At 31.7% G+C, this 14850-nt stretch overlaps 3 long non-coding RNA genes across 3 annotated transcripts; 1 reads left to right on the top strand and 2 right to left on the bottom strand.

The window, feature by feature from the left end:
• Positions 1 to 156: 156 nt before the first annotated feature.
• On the bottom strand, positions 157 to 1721 carry LOC134229360 (uncharacterized). The gene is made up of 2 exons (XR_009984172.1): positions 1619 to 1721; positions 157 to 922 (listed from the first exon to the last, which is right to left on the bottom strand). It is a non-coding gene; the product is annotated as an uncharacterized LOC134229360 (long non-coding RNA).
• Positions 1722 to 1954: 233 nt separating this feature from the next.
• On the bottom strand, positions 1955 to 4845 carry LOC134229311 (uncharacterized). The gene is made up of 4 exons (XR_009984161.1): positions 4573 to 4845; positions 2717 to 2863; positions 2177 to 2280; positions 1955 to 2038 (listed from the first exon to the last, which is right to left on the bottom strand). It is a non-coding gene; the product is annotated as an uncharacterized LOC134229311 (long non-coding RNA).
• Positions 4846 to 5680: 835 nt separating this feature from the next.
• On the top strand, positions 5681 to 9138 carry LOC134229620 (uncharacterized). The gene is made up of 3 exons (XR_009984214.1): positions 5681 to 5808; positions 7822 to 7960; positions 8258 to 9138. It is a non-coding gene; the product is annotated as an uncharacterized LOC134229620 (long non-coding RNA).
• The last annotated feature ends 5712 nt before the right edge of the window (positions 9139 to 14850 follow it).

The raw sequence follows: 14850 nt of genomic DNA, 5'->3' as shown, positions 1-14850 counted from the left end.
ACACCGCTGAAAGGGTTGTAACGACGTAATTTGTTGACAATAACTTGATTAAAAGGAACGCGTCCATGGTGATTTTTGAGATTGTGCGTTAGCCTGGCATAGAAGTAAGCACTGCGTGAAAATTTGGCTTTACAAAACAAGTAAAGATAATGTAAATTTATTATTTACAATGCCTTTAATTGGCTTTTCTGAAAAAAGTCAAAGTTGGAAAAGGTAACCTTTACATTAACTTTACATGCACTTAAATATGATGTAATGTCCCACATTGTCTTGACTTTACAAAAAAGTAAAGTTAATATTTACAACCATTAAACACAGTATTTAGGATATATTAAATCTGATAATTACAGACCTTAAATTTAATTAAATACCATCTTTAATAACCACAATCTGATAATTACAAACCTTAAATTTAATTAAATACCATCTTTAATAACCACAAAAGTTAATAATTTCCGTTTTCCATTCCAGTGAATGAAGCCTTATTCAAATTATGAATAAGATTTTCCTTCAAAATTGATAAGTTGCGGAAATGTAAACATCATAATTAATATACATATTAAGAAAAAGCTGACTTTAACTTTGTTTATTACAATACAAAACATTATTTTTTACAAGCATTAGATCAAAATCATCAAGATTCTTGTCAGTATATGTTGCCCACATCCTATCCTGCAAATTACATACATATCAAAGACAGAGTACATTTTACAAATATGTTTTTTTGTATGTGACATGTTTTATAATAAAACCAACTGTACATTCTTAAATTTAAAGTTGTGAATCAACATAAAGTTATGTTCTCTTTCTTGTGGATATTGGTTTTAGTGGAAATCAACAACTGTCAAAATGTTTTTGTCACACCTCCCTTTTCAGAGTTCAAAACTTTTCTCCCCATACAGGCATTTTCCTAATGTTTTTCCTAAAAGAAAAAAAAGTATTTTTTTTCAGTGCCATGCATAAGTATGAATATTTTCAACGGCTTCGTGTTATCAGAATTCACAATACAATGATTAATAAAAATAAAAACAAGGCACAACCTTGCTAATAAATAAACAGTTCATACATGACCTTTAACCTCAAAAAGCAAAAAATGTTATTAGTTTAATAAGATGAGTGGAACTCTTGTTATTGACATATTATATGAAGAATCAATGGGTTAGGTCATGTATCCCTTATCACAAAAAGCCTATAAATTACAATTTGAGAAAAATGTATTTTTTAAGGGTACTACACAAAAACAAAGAATAAATCCCTGAAATATTGAGAAATCATAGGTTTCCTGACTACTCAGTTGTCAGTTTACAAAGAGAACAATATAATGCTACGTATCGTATAAGTAGAATTTTTAGCGAGGATTTAATTTTGGCATTATTAGCGAGGGTGTTGAGATCGCTAAAATTAAATATTGTTAAAAATTAATTGCGTTTTATTTGTATAAGTTTCTTAAATGTGCATTTTAAAGTCCGTAAAATAGCATCTCGCTAAAAATAAATTACCAGTTTTAAAGGACAAATCGTAAAATTTGCCTCTCGCTAAAATTTCCACATGTACGTATTTAGTTTAGCTGTACATGTATACAGAATGATACTGAAGTTATGGTTTAGGATATATGTACCTTTTTCCCCAATCGCATGTTTCAGCTCATGAACTTATTCCTGATATGGAACAGTAAAAGGACTTTAGGTGAGAGTCCCTCAAATTGAATATGACAATCATGCTGAAATAGAATTCATACCATGATTAACATTTTGTACATATGGACAAATATAGTCAATATTTTTAAAACAAAATTATGAGTTTGAAGCAAACTGCTGCACTTGGTCACCAGAGAATGAATTGATTTTGAAAATTAATACACAGTATAATCACAAATAATAGCTATGAATTGATAAACACTCTTATGTTATTTTTTATCAAGAATAATCTAAATTTAGTTCTAAACAATACTTGCCATTTATAATATGAAAGTTGAAAACCCGCATCTTCTTCATGACAGATCTTTTAATTTTCTCATGGTAGGCTGAGTAGCTTGAGACTATACAAAGGAAATTGAACATTTTTTTTTTACAAATATATGACGATATTGACTCCCGAGCAAGTCAAGCACTAAATAATGTAAATGTTTGTTCAAGTAACAGATTTCATGAAATTTATCATTAAAATGTGCTTGTACCAAAGAACACTGGGATCCTCAATGTGGGTAATCATGTATTGTTGTCTTCCTCGCCCCGTCTTGATGTTTCCTTTTCAACAATCTGCATACTGAATTCACTATACCTGTGTTTTAAGAAAATGGACACAGTTTAAAATACAAAATGATATAAATAAAAATAAATAAACTCTCAAAGTTGAGAGTTTATGTATATAGGTGTAGTACTTTTCTTATTTTTCTTGCCTGATCAGAATCTTTATTAAAGCAACTTTTAGAGTGTAGTTAACATGGTTAATGCAGATACAAATTTTTAAAATTATGTTACATTTTTCAATCCGGAAGACAAGCCCCTATGATTCATACACCTAGGCTTTACAGAATAAAGTGATGCACATAAACATTTAATACCCAAATTATCAAAAGTACTTATTTAATATCCTAGCAGAAAATAACATACAAAGCGTCGTTTTCCGTGACTTTGATTAGTTTCATTCTTTCACAACATGCACAATGTACTGATCTGAAAGTGAAAGTAAAAACGGCTGGAAATCGTAAACAAACCTTTAGAGCATGCCAACCCGGGAGTTCGAGCAGTTGTCAAGGCAAGAATCTTCCTAAATCTAGATGAAGTGTCAAAAAATTACCACTGGTTTCAAACTTCATCAAAATAATGATGCAGACCCGCTCAACTTGATTTGAAATGATTGGCTATTCAACCGGGTGCGTCGATTTACCCAAATGGACCCAAATGGAAATCAAATGGACCCAAATGGAATCAAATGGACCCAAATGGAAATCAAATGGACCCAAATGGAAATCAAATGGACCCAAATGGAAATTAAAATATAATATTTTTCATATTAAACGTTATCATGGTTATATAAAGTGAAAAAAAATAATTTATTTGAGTATTTGAAGGATTTAGATGTAAAATAAAATTAGTTTATCGTTCAATTTCTTATTGTAGTCATTTCTTAAAGTTAATTATTAAAATTTATATCGATAAATAACTGTTTTATTCAAGTTTGATCAAAGTAACTGAATGAATAAACGTTTAATAATATTTAGATAATTAAATATAGGGATCGTTAGCCGTTATCAAAGTCTATAGATAACGTTGATGATGCACGGCTACCGCTTTTTTCAGAGCGACATTGAGTATGTCTAAACATTTACAGATCGAAATTAAAAAGGAATACATTTAGATTTCTTCCCAAATCAATGGATTACTGATATAAAGAAAAACCTACGCTTAACTATACAATAAGTAGTAAATATTTTTTGTAATGTTAGATAATTTATTTTAACAAAATGCGAAGAGTTGTGTAATTTGAACTGCTGCCTTCCTTTGTTTATTAGGAGTACACAAATTATGTGACGCGTGTCAAATAATCGGTTGTTTTGATAACAATACCGTCATTACCCTACTATAGAACAGTATCAACTGTAAGGAGGTCTAATTAATACGGGTAAATAATTATATCTTCTAAAAAATTACACATTTAGATTAAGACTATTGTAATGTTGTTATGTGTTTATAATTAAAGTGATTATAGTACTTGATTTATAAACTAAAATCTAATTGATGCCTTTTATATTAATCTATATTGCAGGTAAAAAAATAATTTAATTTTAAAATATCTTGTATGTACGATCTATTTATTTTTTCTTTTTAAATGAATGCAACAGTATGCTTATCAATGTCTATATACGAAGCCGGAGTAAAGTAAAATATTAAATTATTTCTTATCTAATATAAAAGGAAATATATATTGATTTACTTAATTAAATCAGTGCTTTTTTAATATCTTATAGGGAAAAATCATTTAATGTAGAAAAAAGATTTACCGTACATAGAATCCAAATTCTCCTTGAAGAAAAATTCAGGTAGGAAGAATTTTCCCCAAAACGCGTGTTTTTAAAATGTAAATGTCTCATAATTATCTTCTCAAAGATATAAATTAATCGCATTGGTTATTGCTAAGTACTCCAAATTATAGTACAAATTCATCGATCCTATTGGATAATTACCCATTAATAATTGAAATCAAGATATGCCCCCCCCTTAAAAAATAATATGATCACATGCAAATATATTTATTCGTAAGAAAAAAAAAAACGAACTTTGACACATAATAATAATATAATGTATAAAGTATTTAATTAATTTTCAAAAACATACATGAACACATAAAATACTTAAAATAATCAAAAGAGTAATTAATTTACAAGTAAAAGTTGATAAAACCACCGTACAACATATTGAAAATTCCATTTGGGTCCATTTGATTTCCATTTGGGTCCATTTGATTTCCATTTGGGTCCATTTGATTTCCATTTGGGTCCATTTGATTCCATTTGGGTCCATTTGGGTCCATTTGATTTCCATTTGGGTCCATTTGGGTAAATCGACGTACCGATTCAACCGAATACACAGTGCCATATTTGGATTACTGTTCAGAGTAGATCGTTCGTTTCACATTCGAGAAGAGTTCACATATTACTTGAATGAAGAGGATAACATAATACTGAGCTGAAAATTGTGTGTAAAGTATGTTTTCAGTGTAGTTTACAATACAGGCTGTAAATGTGCTGGAGATTTTATTGATGTTGAAGCTTGTAAACAAAACCAATAAACGTAGGACTTATTCACAGCAATGTATGGGAACCAGAGCAGGGAACCAGTCTAGAAGGCAAAGAAACAATCGGATCACGCTCGCCCTTTTCCGTAACCGATAAAAAGATTATTTGTGGTTACGGAAATGGCCGAGTAGTTACGATTGGGCAAAGAAAATTCCGCCAAGGAAACAACAAAGAAAGAGATTTAGGATGTTGTCAGTTGTATACATTATGTGGGCCGGTGACTGCAAGGTAATACATGTGTCTTATTTGTTGCGGATAATTCGTTTCATTTTATTATGGAAATTTATCCGTCCCAACCAGTGGCGTAGCATCGTTTTTGAAAGCGGGGGGGGGGGGGGGGGGGGGCAGGCAGAGAAATTTTTTTTTACTTACCTGAAAAAGATGACAAGCAAAAAAAAAAAAAAGGTTAAAGTTGCCCAAAGTCGAAAATTCTATTTCGTGGTGGTGGTGGTGGGGGGGGGTGTTAAATAAACTTTTTCTCAGTGACAACTATAGCTACCAATCAGACTTTGAACTAACATTTCCTATAGTGTAAGTTAGGTTTGGAAAAAAAGTGGAGTGGCCAGCCCCCCCCCCCAACACTGGCAGAAATATAACTAATCTGACTTCAAAATTCCTTCCTCTGTTCCCATCAGTACATGTAACACTCTTCGCTCTCATTTTTTTTTAACTTTCATTGTATATTTTTTGTAGAAGCAAGGAATGTGGAGCTAATGCATGCTGCTAAGGATGGAAAGGTCTTGTGTTTATTGGTTGTTCCTGAGACACCAGTCACAGTTATACCTTATTTCCATTTAGGTAATGTCTTTTGAGTTTTTTTAAGTAGAGGGAACAATGCATTTTTTCATTCAATATAAATCTTCGCTCTCATTTTTTAAAAAATTTTCATTGTATATTTTTGTAGAAGCAAGGAATGTGGAGATAATGCATGCTGCTAAGGATGTAAAGGTCTTGTGTTTAGTGGTTGTGCCTGAGACACCAGTCACAGTTGTACCTTATTTCCATTTTAGGTAATGTCTTTTGATTTTTTTTAAGTAGAGGGAACAATGCATTTTTCATTCAATATAAATGTAAAATTCTAGAGATAACTTTTTTTCAACATTGTTGGATACTCACTACATGATTTTATCTAAAGAAAAGTATTTAAAATATTTCCTCACATTTTTTAAAGCTATATATGCCGTATTAGTGTTTTATTTTAAAAGTAATAAATATATGTGGTGTCTCATCAAGTTATATAAGTTATATACTTTCTGCAAATAAGACAATTCTACTCCATCACTTATAAAAGTTATGAAATATTATTTGGTAAAAATTATTTTCTCTCCGTGTCGGATAAAAAACCGCCTCTTATTGAAATATTCATGATCACGTTGTCTGGCATGTTTACAGCAAACAATGGTCCAATCTCGTGAATGAACCGAAAAGCATGATGGTCTACTACGTTGTTACTACAAACACGTGAGTTAAGGATTGTCAATATTGAGAGCACCTCAGAGTTGGTTGCTTTTTGTACCGAGGAATAATCACGTGCAATTGTCTTTTCAATGGACATTTTCGGTTGGGTGAACTTCTACAGCTGTCAGCGACTATGGATAAAGAAGTGTGGAAACCATGCTGTGCCAAAATGAAATAACCAATACAAACAAATGATATAATTTGATCAATCAAAATGGTTATTAGATACATTTGATTCTGCATTTCTTAATGGTTCAAAACAACAAAAAGTATTCCACAGAATATCATATATAAATCAGCATGCCAAAACCAGAATACTACTAAATAATATAATTATTTTCTTTACATATGAACCACGGTATTTCTGACCCCTTGAAAATAATATGAAAAATCTTGCAAGTAGGTTATCAGCATTGTTTCGGGCTAATTCGAAAGTGAAATTTGGAGTTTGGCAGTAAATTGTAGTGAATGAATAAAATTTAGTAGTGAAAGAAATTGGAACTATTTTACTTGTCAGATTTCTTCGATCTAGTTGATTTTTATTCTAACTGTTCTACCCCCCCCCCCCCCCCCCCCCCCCCCCCCCCCCAACCCACCCAATTAAAAAAAACCGATGCTACCTACCTGAATTAATTTTTCTTAATGATGTTCATCGAAATGCTTGGTTGTGTTCTCAAACTGTTTTTAGAGGCCTGGAATTCCTTGACCAATTTTATTTTATTCGCCCATTTATATTTCTAAGTTTGCAAAATGTATGGTATGTAAGTTTCATCTACATATGTTATGTAGTTCATATTAAAAAACCAAAAGGGATAATTGACGATATCCCATTCAGGGTGTAAACATAGCAATTTAAATTACTTTCCAAACATTGTATTTGACATAAAATATCTTTTGCGCTTGATATGCGCTCCATACTGAAGATCCGTAAATGTTCACCCAACCGAAAATGTCCACTAGCAGTACAGCACGGGGAAACTCTAAACAAACGGACCTGTACAATGGAGTGGGGAAAAGTTTAATTTTCATAATTGTTAATCATTTGTATGCAAATATGAGTATGGGATTAGTAGATAATAATGTACATAATGCATCAAATCTTTCTGAGAGCGATTTAAAAAAAACTAGCCTTTTTGAAAAAACACATGTAGTATTTTATGTAGTAACCCATAAATGCATTAAATGCAACTCATTGAACTGATTGGTCTATTTGTGTCCGTCACTGAACAGACGTCACAAAAAATATTTTTCTCGACCTGATGAGTCTGGCGATGCTTTTCCCGCGCACATGCGCAGATCCAGGATAAACGTCAGTCCTTTATAAATATGCATGAGAATATTGTGTTCTTTATCTGACCAGTACTTTGTTAATACCGAATAAAATTTCGTCGAATTTGCAAGAATGCTTCATTTTTGGTAGCTTATCATACTCCAGAAATTTTTGTTCGGTTTCAGCTGTGCAAAAATACTGTTTAACACGGCATACATATCTTTAAAGAGGCCAGGTATGGTGAAGAGGTAATTCATTTTTTATTCAAAATCTTATTTTCCATGCATTTGTACAGGGAGTCTATACAACATGTATACACTTGAGAGGCGAGCATCAGATTTAATTTTGAAGATGGATGACTTTCAGATGTTGTGATGAAGATTGTTGAAAGAGATTATCAACATAGAACCAATCCATATGAATGTGCAAGTCAGGTGAGGATTGGACTTCAACATTTAATCAAGAGATGTTTATATACTGCTTAGCTTAGTGAAAGCACACCATAAACATTTTAAGTATCTCAGTAAGTTTCATGATATTACAGATGTATCACTATCATATGTTTGACATTGAGGCGCTTTGTCTAAATTTCCATTATGTTTAGTTATACATGTTTTAAGTTACTTAAGTATGTCTTCAAAAGCTTGTGCTTTAATTTCAATAGAAGTAATGAAAACCTATTTAAAAATTGTATTGTTTTTCTTTATAATTTTGAAAATTATTATTATTAGGACTTGTACAACACCTGAGTACCCAGATGACTGTTGAACTAATTGGTGAACAAGAAAAGATGTCAGAGAGGGGAATCCAATACAGATGTCATGATCAAGAAAATGTACTGTTATCAATGATATGATCAAGAATTTGTAAACTTGTGGCGATTTAGAATATCTTATCTGTAATATAACTCTTCAATACTTAATTGTTCACACATTATCATCTTATCTCTATATTAATCGCCCCCTCTTATATAACCCCCTGCTGATAGTAATGACCTGTGTATTGATTCCTGATCTTAAGGATCTTATAATGTGCTCCTGATTGTCAGGAGCGGATCTTGAGTACATGTATATATATAGTGCGACAGAATTTTAGAATATGATAGGAAGATGGAAATATAGAAGACTTAGTAGATAGAACTGTTAGAGATAGATAAAGTTACTTACTTAGTTGGAATATTACCTAATATTTCTTGGATTTATATGTACATGTGGTTATTTAACTTGGATTTTATTTTTAGTGAATTATTTTTCCTGAATGTTTCTATTTGTGATGTGCTGTGTAAATAAACTGTATACTAGAAATTCGGCATCTATTTTCAAGATATGAGGAACAATGATAAATTGATTTATTCATGCAAACTGACATTATGAAATGTGTTATAAGACCGCCCGATTCGGCGCTACAAACTAACTAGGAAATATCTTTGAAATTTATAGATGAACATGAAAGCATTCATTGTTTTAAATGTTATTCATTGAGAGTTTTTGCACAAATTCAATTTTCAGTACAGTAATTTAAACTGGATGTTTGATTTTCAGTACAGTTATGTAAAATGAATATGTTTCTTATTTTGATTGTCAGTTTCTCAACAGGACATAAATGTTATTTAATCATTTGCAGAACAGAACACACAGAACTTTTTTTCTTTTTGTGCATCATACACGTTTTACACCATCTTGGTTACATATTTTACATTTATGACGTGTAAATCGAGCAAACACATGAAAATACGTGAAGCTGGATACATATCCAAACATGCATCTACCATAACCTATTACATATTTTCCAAGGTGTGTGAAGTTGAGCACATACATGAAAATGTGTGAAGCTGGACACGTACACAAATACACATGCATCTGCCACAACCTATTACATATTTTCCAAAGCGTGTGAAGTCGAGCACATACATGAAAATGTGTGAAGCTGGACACATATGCAAACACACAAGCATCTACCACAACCTATTACATATTTTCCAAGGCGTGTGAAGTCGAGCACATACATGAAAATGTGTGAAGCTGGACACATATGCAGACACACCAACATTTACCACAGACATAAAAACATAGTCTAAACTAAATCAAGCACAGACAGGCACATGGGGTGAAGCTGGACTTGTACATGATCTCATGCATTTTGCAAACTGCATCCCCGCATCTATTCTAATAGATTTTTCATCATATTTTTTGTTTGTGAATATGTAAAATGCATCATTTTGCATTACAAGTTGAAGATGTTATTAGCCTGTGTATAATAATCGCAAATCAAATAGCCTTTTATGTAATTTTTTCCACATTTTTAATTCAATTTAAACTGCAAAGTTTATTTTATATATGTACATGCACCATAAAGAATAAATATTGAACCAGTATTATATTTTAAAGTGATATGGGACCTCCATTTCATAAGCAGAAATTTATACTTGTCATCTGTATTTCTTTTTTTTTTTTTATTTTTTCTCACATGTATCTGAATGTTTAAAGGAAAACAAAAGTTAAAAATAGCTCAATATCATGTTTATATTCAAGGTTATAACTGGATATTGTTTGTGCTGTATGTCTGACTCATCATATTATGAGAAGCAAAAATACAGAATATTTTAGATCATTTTTGATAGGAAAATGAAAAATATCAGTATGCCAATTTTTCCCATTGTTATATTATTAATTACTCTATCATTAATATCAATGTACATATTAAAGATCTATGTCATCCAATTCAGAGAGTTGTAGGCAATCCTGGTGCAGATAATATTTTTTTCCTGTGTTTTGAGTATAGCGGGAATACATTGTATGCAAGGAATGTATATTAATGGTTTTGGTTGTATATGTGGGCGTGGCCAAAGGAAAGCCAATGAAAAATGGGTATTCAGTAATATGTTCATATCATTCTAAGCCAGTGCTCTTCAATACACACACCTTTTTTTTGCTTTATATTTATCATATTTGTATAAATATACTGGTAATGGAAATAACAAAACTGTTGAAATGTATTTTAATTTTGATTTTTTCATACATGCAAATATTATAGGATGTTTGTGCATTTTTAACTATTGCACCGAATGCACGTCCGGCATTCTCCTTTGAGACATTATTTACATAGCGACGGACACAGGTTTTCCATAGTTAACCATCTATGGTTTTTGCCTGGGCGGTTTTTAATGTCAGTGATAGGGATACAATTTATTAAAAGTAAAATATTTTGAATGCATTGCAGTGCTTTATTGTTTCACATTCAATGTAATGTATGTTAAATATTTATGTTTTGTTACATGTATCAAAATAAACGCCAGCTGCTCCAACTAAGCTAACCTGGCTTTCATCATAGGTGTTGTATTATTTGAGGTGTAGTCTGTCAAATAATGATGAGTCGAGTGTTTGAATCTGTAGATGACTATTTCTAATACTAATTTCAACTGGAAATGGATACAAGATAATTAAAAAAATATATGACATTTATCTTAAAATTCTGGGTACTGACTAGATTAGATTCTTTGAACTTACTGTGAAAATCCAAAGAATAAGTGTATTAAACAATAGTCAGCATTCAAATAAGACTTATAAAATATGTATATTTAATGAACTTTAATATGGCATTAAAGGTGAAAGGTTATATTTAATTATCTTTTCGTGTAAGTAAAGGTTACCTTTTCACCTTTACTTTTTGTAAAGTTAATACAAAGATGACCTTGCTTTTTGGAGCACCTTTAATGAAATTTACTTCACAAGTAAAGTTTTGTAAAGGTGTTTTTTCAAGCAGTGAAGCATTATTGGAAGGTGCGCATCGTTTGGATCTGATGTGAATATCTGAAAAACATATCAATACAATTATTAAAACAAGTTTACACAATGTCTGGGAGGTCTGAGAGTTCCCCTAAGAAAAATATACAAGTCTGTAAAGGATCTATGTAATCGCAACTAAAAAAATTGATGTATGATAAAGCAACTAGAGTAAAGGAGTCAGATATGCTGCGATTGCTCAGCAGTACAGGAAACCAGGCGATCAAAGATCAGCGGCACAGTCTGAAAATCTACACCTCTGCAAATTCATCTATTCTCTTGTTTTTGCATGTCAGTGCTAATTGGACTCCCATTTAACGTTATCACAGATCAAAAAAATACACTTTAGCATTAAAAGAATGTTCATAGAATACTGTAAATTCACCTTTTTCCCACGAAATTATAATTTTGCGTCTCAAAAATTTGGTTCAGAGGGTAGAAAATTACGCAGATTTCTTGGGTTATCATCGTATAATAATAAATTGCACATAAAGTACGCTGTGACGAATTGTGACAGCCAAGATAATGTTAATTAATTCCTCGCGACAAAATACGTCAAACACTAATAAATACAAACTCAAAGCATCCCCCATTTTTCCAAGTCTTTAAATACAACTTGTAGTATAAACAAAAGGTGTTTTGTATCATTTACTTACATTTTAAACAGCATACATGTACATGTATGGACCATTCATAACTGCCTGTATAGAACGAAAATTTTTATTTTATTTTTTTCCCCTTTCTTTTTCAGTTAACTCAAAAAAAAATCTGTCGCTAATCTTTAACCGATATAAAATCTGATTCATTTGAATATATAAAAATTTAATTTCCACTTTCCCATACATTTAAGCATTTATTTTTGCTGTACAAATACTCCTGTATAATTATACCATCCCTTTTTGTATCTGAGATAGTTCAAATTTAAACGGAAAAGGGAAGCAATAATGCAGTGATTAGTTAATTTTCTTGTTTTACACTTTGTGAATAATTAACAAGATTAGAAATAAATCCTTGGAAATATTCCAGTAGAAAATTAACTCATATTACGTGTAGTGATTTGTGTTTTGGAAATAGCATGCTTTGCTAATTCATCTTGTACCCGTGTCATCTTGAACTCTTAAAAAAAGAACCTTTAAATGGCTGGGTTTCAATACCAAAAAAAAAAAACAAAACAACCACAAGTCAGTGAGGTATATATATTTATATAATGCCAACCGACATCATGCACCGTTGCTTTATCTTTCTGTTTTTACAGAAAGTTGCACGGGATACCCATTTTGCGGATCGATACCCGATTAAGTAAAGTCATCATGCATTGTGCAATAACATTGTCAGTAAATTCAATGATCATTTCAGTCAAATGTTGATGGGTATTTTGTATTCTAATTCAACTTATTTTCATACTACATCTGTACATCTCCTACTGATTTTTTCGTTATTTCTCGATCCTGACAAGGAGCACACAGTGAATTTAACCGATCAACAAATGTTCTTCACTGCTCCTTGATACCAGATTCTACCTCTTCTGTTTAAGAAGCCAGTTTTGCCCTGCTTCTGATTTTATTTGTTTGACTTTTGAACTTAAACACCCTTTGTTATCTCCCTATTTATGATGCATGTAGTTTTACAGAGTAGGTTAAAGTTATGTAAAACAAACCCCTATTAGCAGCACCCAGGCTGGCCTCATCAGAACCATGGTCCGTGGAAACTGGACTAATCTGAAAAATGAATCAAATGATAATTTCACAGGATCCACACACACTACCAAGTAAAGAGTTCTAATTCCATGATAGTTCTATATAGTTTGCCTGATCAAGCTGTTCTTTGATGCATGTAAATAAATTAAATAAATTATACAATCAACAATATTATTCTATAAGTTAGTTGGACCAAGATAAAGTAATACATAACATATGTATTGAAGTACAGTTTCTGAATGTAAGTAAACAACGGTGATTTTGAAACACCAGTACGCTTTTATTGTCTTTATTTTTTTTTGAACTGTTACCTTATGATGAAAACAAACTATACATAAACTATACATTAACTTATTTTAATATGAAATGATTTTCTCAAAGTTAAAAACATACGATTGTTCATGAATATACCGATTAAAAATATCATTACATATTTAATGAAACGTTAGATTGATCTTTTTAGAAATAAAAGCTATAAAAGTTGACTTCGAAGGTTGACCGATATAAACAAACATTCCCGTACGTATGAGTATAATCCTATTTTTAAGGACCGATTTCAAGTACGAATATTTTAATTATCACTCTCATAAATCGATGTCATAGATACCATATGATTTCCTTTCGGTAGCATTTCCAAATTTTCAGATTAAACGTCAACAACAAAACTTATCCCTGGGTTTCACATATTGTATCTTTTTTGTTTAAGACTCAGTAGAGGGTGAATCTAGTCGAAATGCATCTAAATTCCAAGAGGAATATGTTGTGTTTGGAAGAACCTTTTTATAGTATTAAGCCCCTATCCAAACTTTGAATAAAAGGTTACCCACTAAGTCTAAGTTTCGCCTATTTCAAAATCCACACTGGGACGTTTAAGAACGTACGGATAGTCATGGGCGCCAGTCTTATTAAAATCGACGTAACTGCTTATGATTATAAAAAGTTAGTCTTTAATTCATTACGTTTTCACCAAACTCGATTTTGTGTCTAAGAAAATTTTGAATAGTCTATTTATAAAAGTCAAAGAAAGTACACTTTTGAGGACCTAAACACGAGAACACTGATTTGGGTCTATTTCAATTGTTGTTGCAAATCAAAGGCTGCTTTAAGGTGAAGATCTAGTAAATGAAAGGTGCCTACAGATTTATCAAATTCGAAAAATAAATTCCTTTATTGATGCTTTATAACTTTAGCTTGTTCAAATAAGGTGTTTCAGGGCATAAAAGTTTTGGTAAACAAGACGAAAAACTGTATTTTACACTGTCATTTTCAATGCAAAATTAAGAAAACCAGTCATGAATATGGGAGTTTTTATTATATTCGAGAAAGGAAATGTATCCATATTGCCTTCAGTCTCTCAGAAAACGGTAATTTGTTTGTTTATGGCCTCTTCTTTAAAATGCACCGTGGGGATCCGGTTTATTATAGGTCCTCGGTACCCCCTTGCTTGTCGTAAAAGGCGACTAAATGGGTCGGTCCTTCGGATGAGACCGTATAAACCGAGCCCCGTGTCACAGCAGGTGTGGCAAGATAAAGATCCCTCCCTGCTCAAAGGCCGTATGTGCCGAGCATAGGCCAAAATTTGCAGCCCTTCACCGGCAATGGTGACGTCTCCATATCAGTGAAATATTCTGGAGAGGGACGTTAAACAGTATATAATCAATCAATCGATCAATCTTCTTTAAAATAATTTCAAATTTAATATAGGTATCCGGTTTACTTTTCATATGATTGAAAAGCGGTTTTTTTTGTATCTTTTTGAGCACCGAGGACATTACTTATTGAACAGCTCTCGTTGAACTGTAAACTGTAAAATCACTTATTTTATGGGGGCAATTTTTGAGAACT

This window comes from Saccostrea cucullata, unplaced genomic scaffold (genome assembly GCF_032062105.1).
Source record: "Saccostrea cucullata isolate Sc308-1 unplaced genomic scaffold, CSIRO_AGI_Scuc_v1 ctg2969, whole genome shotgun sequence".
NCBI lineage: Eukaryota > Metazoa > Mollusca > Bivalvia > Ostreida > Ostreidae > Saccostrea > Saccostrea cuccullata.
Note: the sequence above shows the minus strand (reverse complement) of the source record. Positions and strands in the feature narration are given on the sequence as shown.